General features: G+C 50.4%; 1 long non-coding RNA gene across 1 annotated transcript; it reads right to left on the reverse strand.

Annotated features, from left to right (window-relative positions):
* Positions 1 to 11,133: 11,133 nt before the first annotated feature.
* On the reverse strand, positions 11,134 to 19,571 carry LOC121665521. Its single transcript, XR_006016379.1, has 3 exons — positions 19,211 to 19,571; positions 15,426 to 16,860; positions 11,134 to 15,038 (listed from the first exon to the last, which is right to left on the reverse strand). It is a non-coding gene; the product is annotated as an uncharacterized LOC121665521 (long non-coding RNA).
* Between the last annotated feature and the right edge of the window lie 6 nt (positions 19,572 to 19,577).

Here is a 19,577-nt window from a genome sequence, read left to right on the forward strand (position 1 = left end):
ACATCCAGGACAACAGCTCAACCTCAGTGTCAGTGGGCCCCAAACAAGGCTCAGAAAACATGGCCATCTGTTTAGAGGCTGTTCACCATTTCAGGCTCGCCTAAATGACTGTACATTTGGCAAAGTGTTTTTCCTTTCACCAAATGTGGTCGTTGCTAAGTCATAATGTTAAATAGAAACAATCCTGAGAGACTCCAGCGATCTGTTAGAAATGTTTCATTTAGAAATCAAGCTAAATTTAAATGAGAATGGGTTTGTTCTGCAGTACTTACCAATGTGTTTGCTTATGAGTTGAATCAAGTGCTCCATTCAATGTGAAATAAGAATTTTTTTTTTTAACTACATCTCTGGTCACTGAAACAGTAAGAATTTCTTTTTTTCCAGAATGCTTCTTGAAATTAATTTCTGCAAATGAGTTTAGGGAGGGAAGCTGGCTGATAACATATTTGTGTTTGGACGCTTCTTGAATATGAGTTCAAGGTTTTACCCAGCCTCTCAGGAGACAGGACTCAGCCTGACAACCAGTTTTTCCCCCAGCCACACAGGTCCATGTCAACTTCCCTGTACACCTCTCCCCAGCTTGGCAGTCACTGGAAGATGGACCAGCTTCTTTTTCATGGGAAAGGCAAGGTGCCCTTGGGTGTCTCAGCATGATGTGCAGAAACATAAGGGAGTTGGGAGCCATCCTACCCTCTGCTAGTTTGAAAAGGATGCCTAAGCTAGGAGAGGAAAAAAATAATCTCTCCCCCACCCCCTTTAAAAAAGCCCAGTACATTGAACCTTCTGGGAAGGTCTCTGATGGCTCTGTAAACCCCAGTATTCATCAGCATTCAAGGGGAAAGATCTCTGTTTGGAAATGCCTCCTCACAAGCCAGAAACACAATTGGTAGAAAACAGCCAGAGTTTGATTTTCTCTGAAATGGAATGGACTTTGGACAAGGACTGGTTCCAAAATTGCCTGGTACTACCCAAGCAGTAACAATGACTGAGTGAGCTGTTCACCAAGAAATGAAGAGAAATATCACTTTGCCTCTAGCAAGGCCTTTGTGAGCAAGGAGGGTCAAATACAATTTCCAAACCCAGTTATATCCTATTGCCAGACTTGGGAGCAAGGCCTTTGCACCCTGCAGCTCTGAGCTGGGCAGTGGAGGTGCTGGGCACCCTGTGGGAAGTACTTTGGGAAACAGTTGAAATGGAGAGAAATTATTTACTCAGAGCCTAGCAAACAAGCCAGTGACCTGAGAGGTTTTCAGTAACAGAGAAACCAATTTTGCTCTATCTGCTATATTATGTTCCCTTACTATGGGCTTTATAGAGTGCTGGGCCCTGAAGAGCTGACCTTTTCCTCCGAACGTATTTTTGGGGATAGAACTGCAAGAAGCTCCATGCAGGAAACTAAGCGTAAATTAAACAAAATAAGTACTGATGTGCTTTTGGCTCCAAGAAGACTGGAAAATACTGTGGCAATAACTCCAATTTGCACAGCTGAAAGGAGGGAGAGGGCTGGGCACGAGGGGCAAACCACAGCTTCCTCGTGCACTGCTGCCAGCATCAGGGCTTGTGAGCATCACCACGCTGTCAGAGGGCTTCCAGCAGGGAGATAGATCAATCCCAGCCTCGGAAAGGACAAAGCTCAGCTGATCTGGACACCCCTTTCTTGCGCACACTGTGCGGTTGTAAGACACAGCCACGTTACAATGATCTACAGGATCTCTTGCTGGAGCCCTGCCACATCCTGGCTGCGTTCCCGGAGGAGCTCACACGCCCTGTGGAGACAAAGGCTTCGATGCTCCATGGCCACGTTTCCCTCTCCCCGTTAGCCCCCACGTTCCTCCCCCCCAAAGGCATTCATTGCCCCGCTGTGCGCAGACATCCCCGCTTTGGGGCTGCTCCTCATGCTGCCGAAGCAGTGCTCGCAGCACGTGCGAAGGCAAGTGGTGGTGGTTTTACTTTCACAACAATAATTACTCCACAGTGCACTTGTCAGTTATTGTGCTCCGTGGTAATCAAAACCTCCACTTTGAAAATACAGGGCGGATTCCCGTCTGTTTCTGCTCTTCTCCGTGTGGGAAGATCACTCATTCACCGCTCTGTCTTGCAGCCAAGTCATGACAGATGGGTGGGCTGGAGTGAAATTCAGGACGTGGTGACTCATAAAATTGTTCCAGCAGCTCAGGGGTGTCACTCTCCTTCCTGTCACACAAAATTGTGCCCTGGTTGCTGCAGCATCCCCAGAGATGGGGATGTCCTCCTTGCAGCAGCATGCCAGGCCCAAAAGCTGCATCATGACCTTATGGCACTTCATGAGGGGCTTCAGGGGGCTGCAGGGGAGCCCTTTGCATTCCAACAGTAAGGAATGGGAAGCCATCACTGGTGATTCATGCCCATTAACGGAACACAAGCAATCCTCACCCCTCTAAATCCACAGCCAGCTTCATTAACTCCCAGCTCCCTCTGCCTCCAGATGAATTGTAAGATAAAGCTGCATGTCAGCACTTGGCAATCTCCTGGTCTTGAGTCCAGCCAGCTCCCATACACGTGGCCTGACAGAGCTGGCTGAGCTCAGCCACTCAAACCAGGCCCTGGAGACCCCTCTCCCAGCTTGGGAGAGGTCTGGAGGGTCTGCAGGGTGCAACACAGGGTGCTGTGAAGGTCTGTGTGCAATGACAGGGTTGCACAGGCAGCCACTGCTGCAGCTTGCAGGCCCTGGGATCTGCTGCCAGAGGCAGAAGGAAGCTCTGCACTGTGATGGCAGGCAGCGACACAAACCCAAGGGTCTGCATGTAGCCACATGCCATGGCCACTTCAGACCACTCTCCATCCCCAGGACCATGTGTGACCAGCCCAGCACACCGCCCCAGCTCCTTGCATCCTGGAGATGTTTGTATGAGCTGAGCATTCCCAACAAGACACATATCCTGTGAATCCAACCTTTTCAGCCTCTGACCTTGGGGCTGGGAGTTTTAAAACCCCAACTTCCCTGAAACCCATGGCTGCTGCTAGGGCCTGTCTCAGCGGCCATTGAGTGTTTGCTACCAGGGTGGTGACTGAAGATCTTTCTTGATCAGCTAAACCCTCGAGTGCTTTGGCTGAAAGGCGCACACAAAAGGTCCAAGCTCCTTTTTTTCCACGCTGGAAAACTGCTCCGCAGGGCTGCCCCTGAGAAGGGCCCACCACGTGCAGAAGCCCAGTGAACCACAGCATCCGTCTGACGCGGTGCCAGGAGGGAGCGCTGAGTGCAGCAGCGACATCGCTGCCATGAGAGCCAATGCATTATACTGTGGTTGTCTGGCTACAGGTGCCTGAATCTAATTAGGTATTTCAGCACAATGATCATTTTAATTAAGTAAAGCCAACTGCCTCTGCTGGGTGTGCTAGTGTCCAAAATTCCCAGGCAAGTTTCCATTGCATCTCCCCCACCCTGTTCATTTCTGCTGCTTTGTAAACACTGCGCTTGAACAAAAATATGATTTTTCCTCCAGGTACAACACAACAAAACCAGACCTCAGAAGCAGACAGGAGGCTCCTGAGGCAGCAGGAATGGGGCATGAACTGCAGATCAGGGACTGTGCACACTGTTTGTGCAGGGCTTTGGTCCAGGCTGGATCCACTGATCAGAGGATGAGATCACAAGGGCGACCTTTAACCAACAGCATCCACTGCAGTGGATTTCCAGCTATAAAGAGACTGTCAGGAGCCTTAACCAGACCAGTCTTTATGTGACAGTGAAAAACAGCAGCAGGAGTAAGAAGCATGAAACAGAGACCAAAAGCACAATTCCTTTAAAAATGTCTCACCTTTAGAATTGATGTGAAAAAACAGAAAAATTGTCAAAGAAACAGCTTTAAGGACTCAGTCCAATTTCATCAGGGGGCTGAGCCTTTCTAAGATAAGTGACACATCTTATTTAACACATGTACTTCCACTGCGTACAGAGCCCCTCTCTGTCACTAGCAGCAGACTGCAAGGGACCTCAGGAGCTGCGCTGGGCTTTGGGCTGGACGAGTAGAATTTGCTAACTATCCCACACAGCCCTTCTTCAGGAGCACCCTCATCTGTGGGCTCAGCCTAGAGGGGCTCCAAGAGGCTTCATCCCTTGGTTGCTCCCTCCCGGGGAGAGGGGCTATCCCAGCAGGCTGCTTAACCCACAGGTGCTCACCATTTCAGGTATCACTGGAAGTAGCAAAGCATCATGTTTTCAGCCATAAATTCACCAGCTTCTCCCCCTCCAGCCTCCCAGAGCTCGTGTGAGGACCTTACAGCAGCTGCTGATTCTTCCTGAGAGCCTGTGCTACATTCCCAACCCAACTCCCATCACTAAAATATCCCCGTGAGCCTGGAGCTGCCTTTTATCCCCCAGCAATGCTGCCCCATGCCAATTCCCATAATTTGGGCTGGCCCTGGGATGCTTCCACTGCCTCCCAGTGCTGCCCAGATGTGCTCAGCAGACACGGCCCAACCTCCAGAGTGTGGCAGGCTCATGGCAGGGAGGATAGTCTGGCCTTGAGCTCCATCATTCCTAACCTTGGGAAACCCCTGGGAGCCAAGTTTGGATCTGACCATCCCAAGCTGTCTGCCCAAACAGCTGCTGGGCTCCTTCCCTTGCTTCTCTGCAGGCAATTTCCCAGGCAGGAGACATTTTTTTCACCTAAATGGATGTGCCAAATGGCTCCTCCTGCAGATCCCTGTCTCTCTGTGCAAGAGCAGCAGCAGTAGCAGCTCCGGGAATTCAAATCTGTCAAGTTCTGGGGGAACAAATGATCCACAAATAATAGTTTCTTCAAGAAATAAAATAAAACAAAACAATATACGGAAAGACCACATGCCTAAAAAGAAATCGTTGAGGCTGCTGAATTTGTGAATCCAACCCTATTTAACTTTTTTAATTACTCCAATAAAGCCAGCAGTTTCGAGCACACATGCAATATTGAGAACAGATTCAAATCTAATTAGCTGTGTTCACGTTAATTAGATTCATTGTGTATTTGATGCTCAGCTCTTCCTTCAAGTTTTATCTTGGAGCATGTGTTCATAATTAACCCAAATTTAGTGTGCAGTTAAGGCCAGTTCTGTAAGAAAGGCTTTGCTCTTGCTGTCCCTATGGACAGTCCCTCTCATTTGTTGCCTGGGGTCTGTGAGGAATGCAGAGAACTGGACCTGCAGGGAATGTGGCAGAGAAATGGTTCTTTAATCCTCACTGAGGTGTGATTTGGGGCTGCAGAGAAACATGAAATACCCAGAGAAATCACAGCCCAATAGGGATAACCCCAGGGGAGGTGCTGGCACCTCTGGGTGATGCTTGGGGGCTGAGCACCAGGGCAGACCCCCTTCTGACTCTGGTCATGGCTTCTTGGGGCTGGGGCACTCTGGCTGTGGCAGCCTTGGAAAGGTTTGTGCTTCCCAGATGTCACCTCTGTCATGTGGGCCTAACTGGTCCTGCTCTGTGAGCACAAGGGTGTTGAGGTCCCTCATGCTCAGTGTCCAGCTGGCTGAGGTACCTGGCCAGCCAGAGGGGCCAGGCTGGGGACACGACATCTCCACGAGCTCAGGCAATGACATTGCTTTTGGGAAGGATGTCATTTCTATAAAGCCTGGTCAGCTCTATTTTGAACAAGCTCTTTTTTTCCTTACCTTGATTTCATTAGCTAAATATTTGCTCCTGCAGGACACTTATAATTAGATTAATGTGTAGTTCTTGCTTATCTGAGAGTGGGTTTGGTGGGCACAGAGGTTCCTGTGCTGTGCGTGCCTGTGACTGCCAAGAAGCAGCAGCAGTTCTCCACAGCTGTCTGGGAGAGAGCAGGGAGAGGATGGAGGGGATGGAAGGCAGCAGCAAAGCTCCTGGTATTGCTTTCCCAGCCAGGGGTTCCTGAGCAATGCTGCCCGGGAGCAGGGGAAAGCTTTGGCCAAATGTCTTGGAGGACAATTTGGAAAGTTGGATTTGTCTCCTGCTTCTCAAAAAAAGAGAAAAAAATGGTGAAGCATTCAGTGACACCCTCCTTCCGCCTGCCCCCAATAATCTTTTGTTTTTCTTTTTTAACTGGAAGCAGTAGAATTCATTCAAAGAAAACCATACAGGATAGTGACAAACTGGTCATATTGGAAAGCCTCTTTCATTTAAGAGTCAAGGAAATGGTTTGCTGCATAATGGTATGACATTATTAAGTTATTTGCTATTTGCAAGCTGCGGAAGGAGTGTTCTGTTTTGTTGACGATGACACAAAATAACCATGACAGGTCATTCCTACTCTTCAAAATTATCAGAGGAGAAAAAGAGCAGAAATTTGTTGACTTGTCCAGCTCTGCACCCAGAGAAACCAAAGAGGTGCTGAGGCAGAGCCCTGGGTACCATCACTGGGTGAGGGCAAAGCACCTCTCTGAAAGGCAATTTTTAAGAACAGCATTACACAGACCAAACCAAAAACCACTGACTTTTAAATTCTTTTTTTTTTTTTTAAACAGAAAAAAGGCTTGTGACTTTTTTTTTTTAAAGGAAATAAATTCTTTGGAAGGACAGCCCCTTTATTTTTCTTTAATGTCTATATCGATACCTTCCAGAGTTCAAGGTATTTGGCTGCTGACAGGTTTGGGCTGTCAAAGGGAATTCCTGCCAGCTGGCAGAGTGCAGGCAGCCTCGGCTCAAAGAGAGATGAACTGCACTGCAGGAGGCACTGGGAGCTGGAAGGGTGGGCAGGGAAAAAACTCTTAGGAGGCAAAGTTGGCCCTTTGCAAGGAAAGGATGAAGTTTTCTGGCATCGCTGATATTCTACTTAAAGAATCACAGAATTGTGGAATATCCTGAGTTGGAAGGGACCCACAAGGATCATCAAGTCCAACTCCTGGCCCTGCCTTGAGGGCTGAATTGTCCTGTTCCCCAGCCCTTCACCCATCCAGCCCCTGAGCCACGTCTTGCTGCTTCCTTCGCCCCGATGACATCTGCTAAGTTCAATACAGCTTCTTCTATGAAGTTCAAACAGACTATGAGTTTGACCTTTTCTAGTCCCCAAAAAATAAAAAGGGAGTGGAAAGAAACTCCTTGGTCTGTGTTCACAGATAAAACAGATGTGCTAAAGCAGAATAGAGTTGGCGGGACACCTTTTAATGCAGTCATTCAATCAAAAATTGCTATTTCATCAAAAGCTTCTGGAGATGTGAACTTGGGTATAATTTCCCTTCAGAAGAAAGAAGAAACACGTAGCCTGCAAAAGTCTTTATCTCCCCATTTGTCCCTTTTAGAGCAGAGTACTTTCCTCCTCCTCAGTGTCTTTTCCAGTTTCTCCTGGATTTTCAGAAAATCCTTCAGCAATTCAAGCCATTCTTGAAGTTTTCCATCACTGTGTGCTGCTCAGCTCCCTAATAAAGAATTTTGGCAGAGCTATAGAAATCAATATGAAATTCATCTTTGCAGCTGAGTTCCCTGGCACGCTGCATGCAGAGGGGGAGCTCAGAGAGCACAACCTCTACAAAACCACCCTACTTCCAGTCCCCCTGGGGGCAATGGAAACCTGCCCCTAGAAACAGCCTCACCTGGGACTGTCCCGCATCACTCAGCCGATGTTCTGCTGAAGAGTACTTTGTCAGAAATCACCTGGCACTGGGGACAGAGGGGCACAACTCCAGGGAGACGGGCTGGGGGAAATCCAGGAACCTGGCAGGGAGCCTGAGCACCCCAGGGACTGCTCAGATGCAGTGCCATCCAGCTGGGGAGGTTTTATGTTTTTTCCCCTTCCTGATGGATCGCTGGGTGATTTTTCTTTGCTCTGCAATGAGATGCAGAAAGCTTGACAAATGGGAGGAGGAAAATTTCTTGCGCCAGAATAATTCAATTTTATTGTATTCTTCACTGCACACCACGCTGCCTCGAGCTTGCTGGGGGTGAAAATCACTTGACAGAGAGTATAACATGCAGAAAGTGTCAGAAAGCTCACTTGACGTGGCTGTGCTTTTTTCATCCCCTCTCCAGCCCCAACTGCACTGTCAGGTGGGAAATGCAAAGTTAAAGGGCTCTGGGTGGTGTGATATCGGCATCTGCTCCCCAAAATCTTGGTCTGGTGTTGGACCCAAAAGGAAGCCCTGCATGTCTCTGACAAGCAAGCAATTCCTTGGCAACTTCCCAGCTGGTCCTTCCTTGCTCTACATCTCCAGTCACAGTCACGGTCCCTCCTGGGTAATGGCATTTTCTTCTTCAAAATTCTGCTGGAATTTCTGGTGGATGAAAAGTTTCCCAGTCTCCCCAGTTTAGGAGCTGAGATGCAGGGCAGACACTGCTCCACTGTGCCATGTGGGCTGCCTTGTTAAGCCCTTTGCAATGCTCTGCCACGAAGAGGGAAACAAAAATGCAAACCCCACTAGCTTTTTTTTTTTTGGCAGTTTATCACTTAAAGGTCCAAGGGACACTGCAGGAAATCTGAGAAGTAGGAAAGTTGCTTGAAGACAAAAGTCAGCCCACCATTCCTTTTCGTGACTATTTTCAGCCCTTTGGACCTAAAAGTCAGTGCTGGAGAGTGGAAGGTGACAGTGTGGGAGCTCAGCAGAGCCCTGTCCCACAGGGAGGGATTTTGGGAGGGATTCAGCATCTCTCACTGCTGTGATTTTTGGGAAGAGGAGCTGGTGCCTGCTTGCTGCAGGGAATGTGTTGCTTTGAAGGTGTCTTGATGCTGCAGCACTTTAAAAAGCCTTATGGGCTTATGCTGTTGGACAGGAGGAGGAGCAGGGGGGATGAATTAGACCCGTGAAATCTGAAGTATCTCAGTGAGTGCTGTTGGCAGGACTTGCACAAAGGGCAGGAAGCTGCTGCAGTGGGATGGGCAGCACAAGACAGGAGAGGCTGTGCACCAGAGCCCTCCTTCTGCCTCCTGGAGAGTGAAAATGTGCCCCTGACCCATCGAGCATCTGTGTGTGTGTGTGTGTGAGGGCCTGTGCATGCTCACAGGACCATCCTGGGCACTGCTCATCGCCTGGCATTGCCCCCTGCCCATGGTTTGGGACATCCCAGAGGCCTCCCTGGTTCGGTGGCAGCAGCCACAGGTGATGACTCCCTGCTCATGGCAATTTCCAGCCTGGCCAATTTTTCTGCCTCTTGACTTAAGCTTCATTGACATAAGGCAGCATTATTTTTTAAAAATAGAAATGTCATGCAATGCTTGAATCAAGTGTCTTGCAAAAACTTGGGGGGCTAAAAATAGGTAATTTGCACAGTAACCTTCACATGCCAAGCCAATGTTAGTCAGCAGGAGAGCCAGGACTTTGCTTGATGGGGGAGCCTGGGGCTGGGTTTTAGCTCCTCTGTGTATAAAGGCACTTGTGGAGGGAGGAGCAGACAGAGGAGCCTGGGGAATGGTGTCAGGAGGTGGGTGGTAAGGGCAGTCCCAGTGTGGATGGTGGGTACCACAGAGATCAGGTAGTTTTGGAAGGATGCAGGCTGCACCAGGTCAGCTGCCTGAGGCAGAAAGAACCATCAGCCTTGCTGGTGTGGGGTGAGAGATGTGAGGGAAGGAGATACTGCCCTTCCCAGGCATCGCAGCTGGATTCTGCCTTGCCTCAGGTCATTCTCAGTGTCTCTTTCCTTTGCACTAATAGGATTTGGGAGCTTAGCTACCTTTGTGCAGTAATGACAGCTCACCCCAGAGTCTTTCAGGCATGGCTGCTTGGCTGCCTAAAAGCCTGGAAAACTGCTAATGAAAACTAATTCCTGGCCGGAGCCTTGGCACCCAGCACGCCTTGGGAAGGCAATTCGGCCACAAGTGTGGCCATCCCTGCTGGACACGCTGCCCACAGGAGCTACCAGCCACACACTGCCCCACCGCACGTGAGGTCCTCTGGGGACAGAGCCGTGCCTGTGTCACCCATCCTGCTCCCCAGGGCTCTCCAGCACAGCACTCCAGGGAGCTGCAGAAGGGCAGGGACACTTCATGGCCGCAGAGCCCTACCTAGCAAGGGGGGCATCTCTAGAAGCAGGGGTGCTTTTATCTCACAGAAAAGCCTTAACAAAATTCAGAGTCTGGAGCATTGCTGGCTGGAAATGGGGAAGATGTGAGTCTTCCAAAGCCTTTGGCTTTCCTACACCCAGGGCTCGGCATCCATCCTGACCTCCTTGAAGATGCCCAGGGAAAGGTTCATGTTTTATTTAGCCCTCTTGGCCTACTGAAGCAGTATTTCCTCTCCTCTCCCTCCTTCCCACCCAGATGTTTCTTTCTCTTCTTCTTTGACACAGACTAATGCTTCCTCAGCTGCCTGCCCTCGGTACCCAGTCTCTCCACTGCAGGAACACTAGCTCTGCCCTGCAAGTGCTGCTGAGTCTAGGAATGATTTTTGAATTTTTTTTTCCAAAAAAAGATGAACTGTGCAATCATTGTCCTAATGGATGTGACACATTCTCCACGTACTCACACATAACATATGGCACGAGATTACATCCTTCTAAATGATTCATGCAGTTCATCACCACCACAATTATCTGCTCCTTTCCAGAGCCATAGCTAAAATTCCCACCCCCCCTCCCTCTGGCCCCCCATGGCTCCAGCTGCTGTGATATTTTCAGCCTCAGGTAGACATCAGGTAGCTTTGCCCATCAGAGAAGTCATCTCCAGCCCAGCCACTTGTGCAGTGCAGCCAGATCACAGAGCACGGAGGGCTGGCTTCACTCCCTCCTTCTTCACAGCACCTTCTGGCCAGGCCAGGGCTTCCCCGCCAGCACCTCCTTGATGAGGCTGCAAGGTCTGGGAAAACACATCCCACAGGTGAGGTGGTTGAAGCAGTTTACCCACAAGAAGAATTTATTTCTCCTATAATGGAAAATTCCTTTAAGGAAAAAGCATTCATTGAGATGCAAATTCACCATTCTCTCTGCAGAAAATAAACCCATTTTCCCCTGCACAAGGCTCCAGTAACCTATTTGTAATAGCCCTGCTCGACAGCGATATCTCCAGCTCCCCAGGAAAATTAGTGCACATTAGCACAGAGGAGGGGATGGAACCCAAGAGCGCATCCTGGCCTTGCTTATCCTTGGGACATTCGAGACAGAATTAACACAATTTAACTTTTCTGACTCACACATTTTGCTGGGGAACTTGAAATGGGTTTTTAATGTAGAAGCCTGGTCTGCAGCATGTGAACCAAGAGCCTCTTGAGGCATTTACCAGCCAGGCTGCTTTAATATAAAAACCCCATGACACGCAAAGCCTCGCATTTGGGGAGACAAGGTAACGATGCCATGTGCTCCTCACTTAAAACCAGGAGCTAATTATCCAGTGAATTCAGTGGGAATGGAACTGACACCAAATTATTTAAGATCCTACAGACAAATAAGCTCTGTTAAAAAACGTTGCTCAGACAACGAGATAAGTACTCAAATGTTGGGAAAGGCCAGATTTGTGGTTGCTGCACAACTTTAATTTTGCTCCATGTGCACTGGAACAAGTGAAAAGCCCCAGGAGGAAGGAGTAAGTGATCATTTAACTAAACACTTCATGGTAATGTAGATGGAGGAAGAACAGAGGTCAAACCAACTAGCATAAAACTAGCCCTGCCTAATTTCTGATGCTTGGGCTTGCAACCTTCTAACACAGTTTGGTGAGATTTCCCAACCTCTTTTTTTAAAGTTTTCCAATGACTGTAAAACCCCCAAGGGACAGGAGTGATGATGTGCAGAGCCTTCCTGGGCTTGTGCCTTGACAAGCTGACCAAGGAGCAAGGCCAGCAGCTGCAGGGCTTGGCTGACCTCACAGCTTCAGCCAGGATTTTGGATTAATAAACCTCAGCTGATGGATCTCCCTCCCCAAAGAGGAGTTCTTGTGATCCAAACAGCTCTGGGCCTGAATCATCTGTCTCTTTGTAAAGTGCATCAAAAGGCCACCAGTTGCCTCCAAAGCTGTTCTGGGCAGTTTGTCCGGCCAGAGCTGAAGTGCCCATTGCCCTGCCTGGGGATCACGTGGTGCTGGAGTCACCATGGCCTCTGCAACCTCCCTTTCCCTGGCATTCCTCCTGGCTGGGACTTCTCCTTGCTGAGCAGAGAAGTCAGCACCATCCCAGCTTCTCCTGAAAAGCTCAGCGGGTGCCTGTACGCTGTTTGCAAGGAGCCTTAGATGTACCTCAACTATATCCCTATTAGCTCTCAGTCTGAAATCCTCCCAGAAATCAAACGGGAACCCTCCAGGCATTTGAAATTAAATATAGCCCAACTTTGCAGCTGCCTGGGCTTCTGCAGGGAGCTTTTGTCTCGCCCACACGGTCTCCAGCCGTGCATTCCCTATACAGCCATTTGGTCTCCAACCATAAATTGCACAGTGAGACTGTGCCTTGTCTCAGCCTTGACAGGTTTGGGTACAAGAGAGTATTTCAGGGCATCACTAGCCTCTGACAAGGGCTGCAAGCTAAAGCAGCCTGTCCAGATGGACTGATTTAAAAATGTTTATCTGTAATAAATATTGTTTAATGCCCTTAACATCAGTTAAAAATGGACTGGGAAGTATTTTCCCCATCAGAGGAGAAGGAAGAGTAATTAGCAATAAAAACCCCAAATCCACCAACAGGCAGAGGGGGAAAATAAACAGCAACCAATGCGAAAAGCGGCAAATTGATCTGGGAAGCAGAAGCGATAAGCAGAACAAATCTCTGGTCCAAGGGGGCAAGAAAGCAGCAAAGGGGATTTTCCAAGCTCTGAAGGAAGTTGAGTGATGGGGTGCTGGGGACTGGAACCCAGAGCTGTGCTCAGGTGAAAAAGGCAGAGATGGACAGGGACTATGCCTGGTTTTTCTACAGAGTGCAGCCAGCCAGTTGGTCAAGTATGACCTGTCAGGAACAGCCCTTCCCTCCATCCCACCATGAGCTCCCAGCCCCCCATCCCACTGCTCTGACTGTGCCTGCACAGCCAGCAGCCTGCCAGCTCCTCTACACCAGCTCCGTATAATTGCTCTTGCGGCTATAAATAATCTTCCTCTCCCTCTCTGCTCTTCCCATGACGTTCCCTGGGATGCAGAGGCATGGCGTCCCTGTGACTCAGCCCCTCGGCACTGCTCAGCCCCTGTCCCCGGGGCTCTCCCTATCCCTGGGGTGCTGGCATGTCTCTGCCAGGTGGCTGAGCAGCGAGGACAGGCTGGGGACAACGGGGAGGTGGCTTTGCCTTGTCCCTACAGCTGTGCAGAGCTGTGAATTGGCCGCATGCTGCATCCCACAGGGATGGATTTGGAGCAAGGGGAAGGAGCTTCAGGGAGGGAGGCCCTTTAAAGTGAGCTTTGTTTGCAAAGGTAAAAAACAGAAGAAAGGAAGAAAGGGAAGAAAAGAAGACAAATGAGCATTTTCTTTTCCCTCCTACTGATGGAAGCGAGCAGAGCTTGCAGTGATGTTTTGCTTATGTAGCAGGAAGCACTAAGAAGCTGCTGTGTTTCCACCAACTCCTTCCCTTGCCATAGGAAGGCCTCACTTGACTCCAGTGGCTGGAGGGATGCTGTGGGAGGTGTGTCTGCCTTCCTCTGGCACCATTCCTTGCCTGCCCCTCCACTACCTTGCCTTGCCTTGCTTTGCCTTGCCTACCCCTCCTTGCTGTGCTTTGACTCCCCTACTGCTCCCCTGTCTTGCCTTGCCAAGCCCTCCCTTGCCTTGCCTTGCCTGTCCCTCACTTGCAGGGTCTGTCCTTGCTGACCCATGCCAGCCATGCCCAGCAGGACGAGCGTGGAGTTCTTCAGCCAGAGTGAAGTGACTGGTACCAGGAATGGCATGGCCCTGTTCTTGCCAAGAACATGCCAGGTCTTGGTATCTCCAGGGGCATTTCTCAGTCATGACTGCAGCAGCAAGGTGCATCACTAGCATGAGTTCAGCACCTCCTTGTCCCAGTTCTTGCTTGGGACAGATTTGAATATGGTTTTCCCCCAGGAAACCCATGAGGATAGGCAGATGTTAACAGGCACGAAGAAATCTCTCCGTGGAAACATTGCTCTCTAGAGACCCACCTTTTCAGCAGCAGCTGTGAGATTCAAAGTCATTTTCCCCCCTTCCATTTAAGGAGATACCAATAAAAAGCACAAAACCACATTGTGGCTCCATTTTTCAGTGTAGAGGAAAGCAGAAATCACACCATTTTCTAGGAAAGTCATGATCCAAATGCCCAGGGTTTGAAATAGAATTTTCCCTCTGATAACAACTGTTTTCATCATTAGCAGCAAATCCAAAGTTTCCTGGCTCTTTGAGAGCACCAGCTCCGCTATTGGGTGCCCAAATGGGCTCGGTGTCACCCCACTGGAGGACACCACTCGATGTGCCGTGTCCCTCGGCACCCAGCCCTGGCTGCTGCTCACCCACCAGAGCCAAAGCTGGCTGGTAATTGGGAGCTAATTGAATCCATACCAATTACCTTTTCCCCAGTTCTGTTTCCCCCCTGGAAGGCTGCGCTGTTTTGGGCTGAGAGCAGCAACTGAAATTATCAGTTCTAATTCCCTATGGCTCCGTTTATTAGGCCAGAGGACTTCCCCGGGGTAATCAAACCCAGACAGAAAATGCATTAAACTCACAAAACAAACACTGGTGTTTGCAGCACAAAGCCCTTCCTGTCTCATTAAGATCAATTAGGTAGTCTTGAGCAAACTTTCCCCTTTCTTTCTGCTAAGCCTGGACCATTAAGCCCATCCTCCACCTAAACAAGCTCAACAGCAAATCTGAAGGTGAAAAATACCCACGCATCAGTGCTTTGCTTCCAGGCAAGCTCTCTCCAAAGTGCTGCAAAGATAAAGGCGACAAGGCAGGGTGGGCATCCAGGACGTCTCTCTCAGAGCCCTTTTCCCCCCAGGAAGGATGCACACACACGAGACAGCTCCTCTCCGTTGCTCTGGGAACCACCCTGGCTCGCCCAACCCTGGCACAGGCTGCAGGATCCTCTCTGGGTGTGTGGGGTGTGCCGGCAGGAAGCTACTGCCCTCCCTGCTCAGTCTGGATTGATGTCTTGGTGTATTTATTGGAGGCCACAGCAAAGTCTTCCAGGGCCGAAAGTCCCAGCTGGTGCAGAACGACGCGGCTCATCTGCGGCGCTGATTTACACGGAGCATCTGCTGCAAGGGGAAGGGAGGAATACATTAAAGCCCGGTGAATCCAGGTGGTGGAGCAGCCCCGGCAGCCCCCCTCCCTAGCAGCCAGGGTTTGGCCATCCCTGGAAGCAACAAGAGTCCCGGGGGAGGACAGCCCCGAGAGAAGGAAGGAGAAGGGGTGTTGGCTGGTCCCCTGGCACCTGCTGTGAGTGGGGATGCGTCCCGGGCTGCATCCCGACCCTTGTGTGCTGCACACAGCAACAGAGCTGCTGCAGCCTAGCGCGGGGGATGCTCCGAGAGGGAGCTGCGGTCCCAGAGGCACAGGGCTGCGCACATCCCCTCTCTCTGGGTCATAAGGAGCACATGCAAATTCCAAGCCCGGCGTCAGTGACCAGTGACCGGGGTAAGCACCTGAAGCGGGGACTCAAGCTTCAAACCCTTGGATGTGCAGCCTCCGTCCCCACCTCCCCGCTGTGTAACAATCCCACTTTCTCACAGGCACGGCTGAGCATCGCACAGAGCAGAGCCGACGTGACTTTGCCGAGAGCCAGCAAGGAGAGGAAAGACATAATTAAAGTCCTGACTCTGGCTACAAAGATTGCATAATGCAATTAGCCCCTCGGTCCCAGGCGGTGGACTTCCTGCCGAGCAGGCGGGCACAGCCCGCAGCAGCAGCAGCAGCCCTCCGAGGCTCCCGCAGCAGTGCCAGCTCGGCTTCCGGGACATTCACCAGCCCCGCTCGAGGCTGGGCAGCTGCTGAGTTCCCACAAAAATCACCGCCCCCCAAAACCACACAAGGCTTGCGGATGCTGGCACAAACTCATGGGTTTCCGACAGGGAGGGAGCTCTCCCCGCCCGATCAGGGACAGCTCATGTGCTCTTAAGTGTCCTATTCCCATTAAACTTAAACACAGCAGGACTTCTGTAGGGGTTTCTGAATCAACCCCGTTCAACGGGAAGAGGAGATTCTCGTTCCCGAACAAGTGCAGCCTGGCACAGGATTGCATACACTCCAGGCAGCTCCTGACTCCTGCTGCTCGGAATCCCCAGCACGGCAGAGACCAAATTTGCAACTGTGAGCCAAGGAAGTCACTCCAACATGATATTGCAGGGGAAAGATGATGTTAATTCAATGGGGAGGGTGTCTGCGTGTTGTTTAGGGGTGAAAAAAGAGGAGGGAGGGGAGCTGCCCCTGCCAGATCTGAGAACCACAGGAGAAGCTGATAGGATTTCTGCTAGAAGGCAAATAACATCAAGAAGCCCCTGGAGATTATTTGTTTTCTCAGAAATCTTAACATGCAAGAACTGGCAAATAAACAGTGATTTTAGAGAAACCAAAGAGTCTCTTTTTTTCCTCCTTTGTTTTTTAGAACCCAGAAGAAGCAGCCATGCAGGTCTTGACTGGTTACTGTGCCAGGTGCTGCAAGGATGCCTGCAAACGGAGGACCAGGACTTGTGCAGATACGGGAAAAATGACACACTTAAGGGTAAGCAGGTGGTCTGCTTAAGGGTTTATGCTTAAAGAAAGGAATTAGGGCTTGGCTGGTGTAGGATATTCCTCCTCTGTTGTGCTTGTCCCAGCCCTTTGCTCCATCCCTTAGCTGGCCCAGCCGTGTGGGTGAGGCAGCATCTCTGCTCCAAAGGTTGGCTTCACAGGTGATTTGTATGGGACTAATCCAACACAGCAAAAGTGCCACGCAGAAAGAGCCAGGATCTGGTGGTGTCACAGACACATGCATCTGCATCTTCCCTTTCCATGGCAAAACTGCTCAATGTCCTGATCCCAAGTGGAGGGTGTTAGCAGAATCCCACTTTGAAAGTTCTGTGCGCTCTGGAGGACCGGTACCTGCAAGGACACGGGGAGGAAAAGAGAACTTTGTTATGTGAGCTACAAAGTAGTAGATGGACAGAACAGCCATGATGAAGTCCTCAAATTGTTTTGAAGAACAGCCTCTGCACGGAGCCCAGGAGAAATCCGTGGGGACCCACTCTGGAGGACAAGAACTGTGAGGTGCTCTTGCAAATGAACGAAGCCATTGGCAGAAAAATTGAGTGTTTGCAACTAATTATTTTCAGTAACTGACCAGCTTTACGGATGGCTGAGGAATATTCATCAAATAAATTATTCATGACTCCTTTCCACTGATCAGCAAATCAATTAGCCACAAACCTCTCTCCAATTATTCATCCAGCTCAAGCGGGATAAATGGGGAGATTTATGACACAGACAACCAAATAATGTGTGCTTCCAAACAGGGACCCTTAAGATCCATAAACCTTGTTCTGGACTGGCTCAAATGACCCAGAGCTGTGACTCACAGTTAAACTCTCTGAGCTGTGTGCTGCCTGCTCTGTAAAGTCTCCTGTCACTCAGCGCACTTGGGAGGTGAGGCAGAGTAGACCTGTGGGCAAAGGGCGTGGAGAGACACAGTCTCAGGGGGTTCAGCAGGGCTCACAAGTGATCTGGAAACACAGACATGCTCCTTGATGAATAAATTAGTAGAGATTGCCAAGTCAAACACAAGGCCTGATGCAGAAGTAACCAGTGATGTGCATAAGGTCAGGTGTGATGATGTACAAATCTCTTCAGCTATAAACTCCACAGTTATGGACCTGTTGGGAAGTTGCATTTATGCAATTTAACCTCTACTGTTATAATTCACCATAAAAGCACTCTCACACCAAAATTAAGAAGTGTTGATAATATTAAGCTGCACAGTAAATGTAAGTAAGAGTTATTAGACTAACAAATAGTCAAATTAGCATAAGAGCTGGCTTTGCCTTGCTGGAGTAACATCATTAGAGTTCATGTAAGTGAAGCATAATTCAGCATAAGTGTGATAAGTGACCAGAACCGCAGAGATATCTCCAAATTGCCCTGCTTTGCAACACTTCCCATTCCAACCATGCTGGTGCTCCAACTCAGAAGTGAGGCCTGCCTGCCATATTTGGCATGGACACAGGTCCCTCATGGCAATCTACAGCAGTGCTTGTTAATATGGTTGGAAATTCGGGTTGTGGCTGGCTTGCACAGATAAAGAGAGTCCAGATGTATGAGGGCAGCTGCTGTACATGCCAGGCAGAGCTTCTTTTCCTGCAGTGATCAGGCACAGGAACAGCAAGACACTCCAGGGGAAAAGCATCACTTGCAGCTTTGATTGATCTGGTTAGTGGATTAAGCTCATATTCATCTAAGTACACTTGGAGCCTTAATCTGCTTTCATCCCTCTGCCTGGGAGGGCTCCCTTCTCACAAAGTCCCATCCATAACTCCACAGGGTTTGTTCATTTGGAGCTGCTTCAGCTACAGGAAAGAGGCTGTGAAGACACTCTCCTTCTGTGTGGTGACCTGGTGCAGAGCAGCCTCCCGGCCTTACCTCCAGAAGTGCTTGGTTTCTCTGGGTTTGCTAATTCTCCCATAGTTAGCATCCCAGTGCATCCCAGTAGTTGGCGTCTCAGAACTGCAGCCACATCAGGGAGCTGGGGCAGTCAGCTATGACAGGGGCAGCTGCAGCTTGGGAGGAGTTGGAGCCTCTGGGCCAGACAATTCTGCATCCCAGAAGGGTCCCCCACTGCTGCCACGAAGGGAAAGTTCTTCCCTCTGTAAGGTGTGAAGGTGAAGCGGTTCCCTCTCAGTGAAGCGCTGTGAGCCTGCGGGTGAGAGGGTGCGAGCAGGGCTCAGGCTGGCGTCCCTCTGCTCACTTTCCAGTGCTGCACATCCTGGTGATGACGACAGCTAACCAAGGAGTCAATTCTCCTGGATCACTGGTTTTGCACCCCAGGAAAACACTCAAACTGAAGCTGGATGTTTAGGACAGGGCTCTCCACTCTTCAGCCAGTGCTGTCAAAAGCCCAAATCTGTGGAGTTAAGAGATTTCCTGCAGCATCAGTTCCCATCCCCGTCACCCACACGCAAAGCCCACCTATGACAGGGTGGTTTCAGTGCCTCTGAGGTTGGAGCTGCTGCAGCAATGCTGCCGGTGAAGCATCGTACCTGCGCCTAGGCAGGGCTGGGAGAGGTAGGAAGTTCAGAGCTGTGGCAGGAGGGGCACTGCAAAATGGATACCTGAGCCTGACTTGGGCTACCCGTGGGATGCTGTGGAACCTCTGCCATGGGGGATGTGGGGCAGGCTATGTGGTGTGGGAAAAGTCTGGGCAGCCCCCTTTCCATTTCCCCTTAGAGATGCTGAGCCATACCTGGGGCACAGCCAGGAGACACCCAGCGTCCCGGGCTCTGGGGCTGACAGCTCCCCAGGGCAGTGACAGGGAGTCCTGGGCTCTGGGAGCGGCATCAGCTCCAGAGGTCGGCGCTGAGGACTCCGGGGTTCAGGGACCGACCGCAGCGTCCAGGGATGGAGGCAGGAGGAAGAAGGCAAGGGTTCTGGATTCTGATGCTGCTCTTCGGTCCCAGGGATGGGTTCGGCTGTCCCGAGGTCTTGGACAAGTCCCTGACCCAGCGACAAAAGGACGGGATCCCGGAGGACGGGTTTCTCCCGGGTGCCAAGAGCGGGGATGGGGGACCCCGGCTGCAGGATGGCGGTGGAGAACCCCCGGTTCCCGGCAT

This window comes from Corvus kubaryi, unplaced genomic scaffold, assembly GCF_017639235.1.
Source record: "Corvus kubaryi isolate FWS band 111438036 unplaced genomic scaffold, C.kubaryi_AGA036_p1.0 37334, whole genome shotgun sequence".
In the NCBI taxonomy this organism is placed as follows: Eukaryota; Metazoa; Chordata; class Aves; order Passeriformes; family Corvidae; genus Corvus; species Corvus kubaryi.